The sequence below is a fragment of the Myotis lucifugus genome, unplaced genomic scaffold, assembly GCF_000147115.1.
Source record: "Myotis lucifugus unplaced genomic scaffold, Myoluc2.0 scaffold_589, whole genome shotgun sequence".
Taxonomy (NCBI): domain Eukaryota; kingdom Metazoa; phylum Chordata; class Mammalia; order Chiroptera; family Vespertilionidae; genus Myotis; species Myotis lucifugus.
In genome coordinates this window covers 260,198-265,130 of record NW_005871637.1, presented here as the reverse complement: position 1 = coordinate 265,130, position 4,933 = coordinate 260,198, and the positions used below count along the sequence as shown (strand labels likewise).

Here is a 4,933-nt window from a genome sequence, read left to right as displayed (position 1 = left end):
CCGAGCCTCTAGTATAAATATAAAATGCATGATGGTATAAAACAATGCAAAGATATTCTTACAGATAAATTACCTTTCCCACTTTTAAAAAGGAAATTTTAAAAAGTTTTAAATTTGCTTTTTAGAACACAAGCAAAGATACCTCACAGAAGTCTGTTAGCAATTCAAATATATCTCAGGTTATGCATGCCATAATAGAGGGTGTTTTTCAAATCAAATAGTTCTTAAGAGATGAAGACTTCAGAAACTTATTTTATTTTGTTAAAATTACTTAGAAATTAGCAAAAAATGTCTTTTAAAGATTTTGGTTTCCAAAACAAATTCAAAACAAGAGAAATATCTTAATCATGCATTTCATTTGATATTACATTACATTTGATATTGCTTAGAGATTCTAATTTATTTATCATATTTTAAAAAAACAGTTTTTTCTTCAGTCAAGAGATTCCTGAGAAGCTTAGCAAATATTTTATAGGCTCGCTAGGCTCAAATTTTAACCTCTCCTCCTATTTTATGTTTTTTAACACTCATAATTTTAGGAATCACAAACAGGTATAAGTGATTCAATATAAACCTCAGAAATAAATAAAATTTCAATTTTACCCACTAAACATAGTTTTATATCAGAAAGTTTTCATTTAAAACTTCATACACTCTAAATCACTATGTTACTAGGATATTAAAAACACATAATCATTATTCTCAAAATATTACTAATTCTGTTTAAATTTACCAAGAAAGACAAGCTATAAATACATCGGTATGAAATTTTTTTTAGAGAGGAACAAGTGTGACTTTTATCATATAAACTTTTATTTTTGAAAATCTAAGCAAAATAAAGACTTTTACTTAGAAATAACACTTGGCATTTAGCTGCTCACAGCATTGTCTTACTTGTAAAATCAATTATCTCAGAAAATTAATACCTCTTCTTAAGAAATAATACCTGATCCTTCACTTTTCACCTTTTTTCTCCATTCTCTCAAGCTTAACCTCCTGTGGCAGAGGTAGGGGTAGAAGCACACCTACTCAAATGCATATTCAAATCATCAATTAGTTTTCATACCTGACAACACTTACTGACAACTGAAAATTGGTTAGCTATCACTTCACATATTATAATTATACAGCATAGTAAGAAAACCTGATTTAATCACCTAGGCCAAGGGTCAGCAAAATTTTCTTAATGAGCCAGATTTTAGGCTTGCAGGTCACAGAGACACTGTTGCAACTAATAAGCTCTGCCACTGTAGTGCTAAGTCAGCCATAGACAACATGTAATTAATGGGTGGATTATGTTCCAATAAACCTTTATTTACCAAAACTGGTGACTGGCCCATAGGCCATAGCTTACCAACTACTGTACTAGGCAAACAGATCTGATTATCAATATATAACACCTCCAGTAAACATTATAATCATACTAGAGGCCCGGTACACAAAAATTTGTGCACACGGGAGGGTCCTTCAGCCCGGCCTGTGCCCTCTCGCAGTCTGGGACCCCTCAGGGGATGACCACCTGCTGCCTTAGGCCCACTCCCCAGGGCATTGGGCCTAAGCTGGCAGTCAGACATCCCTCTGGCAGCCCGGGAGCCCTCGGGGGATATCCACTTGCCAGCTGGGAGCAGGCCTAGCTGCAGTTGGACATCCTTAGTACTACTGAGGAGGCGGGAGAGGCTCCCACCACCACCGCTATACTGGCAGCCGTCAGCCTGGCTTGTGGCTGAGCAGAGCTCCCCCTGTGGGAGCACACTGACCACCAGGGGGCAGCTCCTGCATTGAGCGTCTGCCCCTTGGTGGTCAGTGTGTGTCATAGTGACCAGTGATTCCCAGTCGCTCTGCTGTTAGGGTCAATTTGCATATTACCCTTTTATTATATAGTATAGAAGCCTGGTGCATGGGTGGGGGCCGGCTGGTTTGCCCTGAAGGGTGTCCCGGATCAGGGTGGGAGTCCCGATGGGGTGCCTGGCCAGCCTGGGTGAGGGGCTGATGACTGTTTGCAGGCTGGCCAAGGCCTCCAGTGGGAACCTCACCCCATGAGGGTGTGGCCATCCTAGGTGAGGGGCTGATGTCTGTTTGCAGGCTGGCCACAGCCCCTTCAGGGTGTGGGGTCCCCGCTGGGGTGCCTGGCCAGCCTGGGTGAGGGGTTGAGGGCCGTTTTCAGGCTAGCTAAGCCCCCCAGCGGGGACCCTCAGCCCATGAGGGTTTGGCCAGCCTGGATGAGGGGCTGATGGCTGTTTGCAGGCCGGCCACAACCCCCAGCCACCCAAGCTCCCAGTGGAGGCTGGCTGGAAGCAGGTATCTGGGATTTATTTAGCTTCTATAATTGAAACTTTGTTGCCATGAGCGGAGGCCTCAGCTGGCTCAGGGCTGGCGTAAAGCTTGGCTTCCTCCATTGCCCAGGCAACCAAGCCTCTGGCTTGCTCCAGCTCCGTGGCTGCCGGCCGCCATCTTGGTTGGGTTAATTTGCATATAGTTTCTCTGATTGGCTGGTGGGTGTGGCTTAGTGCATAGCGAAGGTGCAGTCAATTAGCATCTTTGTCTTTTATTAGTGTAGATATTCCCCTCATATCTGGAAATTGCTACGTGGAACATTACTTATTAAAAGAACCATGAAAATATTTTCTTAGGTCAGAATCTCTGATAGATTGAAAAGTTTTAATAAAGCACACATTAGAATATAAGTTTGAGCCTGGCCGGTGTGGCTAAGTGGTTGAGTGTCAACCCAGGAACCAAGAGGTCACCATTTCAACTTCTGGTCAGGGCACATGCCCAGGTTGCAGGTTCGATCCCCAGCAGTGGGAGTGCAAGAGGCAGTTGGTCAATGAAGTTTCTCTCTGAGCAATGTTTCTATCTGTCTATCCCTCTCCCTTCCTCTCTCTCTAAAATTCAATAAAAACATATTTAAAATATACATATATACTGAAAATGTATAGTAAGGATGTGATTAAATCTTATTAAATAATCTTACCTTAATTAAATGAAAGAATCTAAACTCTAGTACATGTCTGGTTTCAAACTCAAAATATTTTTTGATCAAAACTTCAGTTTCTTGTGAAATTCCTGGAGAAACAAAATTGAAAACCTTTGTTAACCAATACTGGATAAAATGGGGTAATCATATTCCAACCTGTCTCTGAGTGAATGTAGCTACAAGATCTGGATAGAATACATGGAGCATCTACTTGAGGACCCTGAAAAGTAAACAGTAGCAAGCAGGTTGGGTAAGAAGACCAGAATTTGAAGTATCACTGAAAGAGCATTTTGTTTCCCACTGGTTTCTCCCAGCCTGAACTTAATACAGCTCCACCCAGAAGTATGCATTAGCGTAGAGAAAGCTTCAGAAATCTTCCGGTGCTCGCTCTGGGAAAGGGAAAGGGACCTCCTCACACCAAAATGTGTGGGAATACCTCCCCTCTTTTTTCTCCATTCTCTCAAGCTTAAATTAGCCTCCGGTGGCAGCTGTGGCAATAGAAGTCATCGGGACCCCAAGACTCTGATGGAGGGGAACACCTTCCTCTCTGATCGGAGTAGCTGTGGGCCCAAGAGGATGTGATGAATCCCTATTGCTTTTTTTCTCTCCCTCTGTCCTCCTGCCACTTGGCCCTAGATAAGGGCACAGTTGTAGATAATGCACATTGAAGAGGGATAAATAAAGCCCTATCTTTCTGGTCAGATGGAAAAAGGAGAGTTGCAGCAAATCAGAAAGCACTGGGAGATTCCAGAGAAGGAGCAGCTTGGGAAAGCAACATTTCAAAATTGTTTATGAACCACTGGGCTTACCCTCAAGCAGCACATGTGTGGATTTGACCCAAATAACATAGACTTTGAGACTTGAACTATGAGACAGACCACTACCAAGTTCCAGATTAGCCAATGGGTGGTGCACATGTGGGACAGTGCAAACAGCATGGCAAAGTCCTTGAAAATTGAACTGATGTTGTAACCACTATCCACAAGAACATACAGCCTGAACCTAACTGGGCTGATAGCATACTAAACAAATGCATCAACATTATACATGGGATTTAAACAAGACCTAAAGTTTCATAACATAAGAGTCAAAATGCCCAGGATATAATCCAAAATTACTTGACATAAGAACCAGGAAAATCTCAACTTGCGTGGGAAAAGATACCCACACTAAGAAAGAACAGATACTGAAATTATCTGAGGAAGATATAAAGAAATATAAAAGCAACTACTTAGAATGTTTTACCAAGTAAGAGCAAACATTCTTTACACATGTGGAAAAATAAAAAGACTCAGAAAACAAATAGAAGATATAAAGAACCAAATGCACATCTTAGAATTAGAAAAATATCAATAACCAAAATTAAAAGCTCACTAGATGAGCTCAATAGTAGAATGGAGACTACAAAAGAAAAAGTCAGTGAACTTAGTACAGATGAATAGAAATTATCTAAGGTGAACACTAGAGAAAAAAAGGCTGAAAAAAAAAAAAAAAGAAGAATGCCTTAAATTCAACATTTGTGATACCAAGTATTCCAGCAAGAGAGAACAAAGAGTTCAATGTCATAAAAATATCTTAAAAAAATATTTTCCAAATGTGTTGGAGGGCATAAAATAATCTGTAAGATTTATGACACTCAGCAAACCCTCGACCAGAATAAATACAAAGGAATCCATGGCAAGACATATACTAATTAAACTTTAGAAAACTGAAGACAAAAAGTATCTTGAAATGAAGATGAAGATGAAATAAAGACATTCTTAGTGAAGAAAAACAAGAGAATAAGTTGACATCAGAACTGCTTTAAAAGAATTGCTAAAGGAAGTTCTTCTAACAGATGGTAAATGATATCATAAGGAAACTTTGATACACCAGGAATAAAGAGTGAGTAGCATAATTGTTAATTATCTGAGTAAATATAGTAGACTATTCTTATGTTCTTGAGGTCTTTAAAATAAG

At 40.1% G+C, this 4,933-nt stretch overlaps 1 protein-coding gene across 3 annotated transcripts in view; it reads right to left on the bottom strand.

The window, feature by feature from the left end:
- The window catches only part of GLCE (glucuronic acid epimerase), a 97,882-nt gene that overhangs the window by 53,900 nt on the left and 39,049 nt on the right, over positions 1–4,933 (bottom strand). For 2 of the 3 annotated variants that reach the window (XM_023745857.1, XM_006104685.3), the window contains exon 2: positions 2,972–3,063. The exons of the other annotated variant lie outside the window; for it this stretch is intronic. The gene's annotated coding sequence lies outside the window, so the exon portion shown is untranslated. The remainder of the gene's footprint in view (positions 1–2,971; positions 3,064–4,933) is intronic. 3 annotated transcript variants of the gene reach the window in all.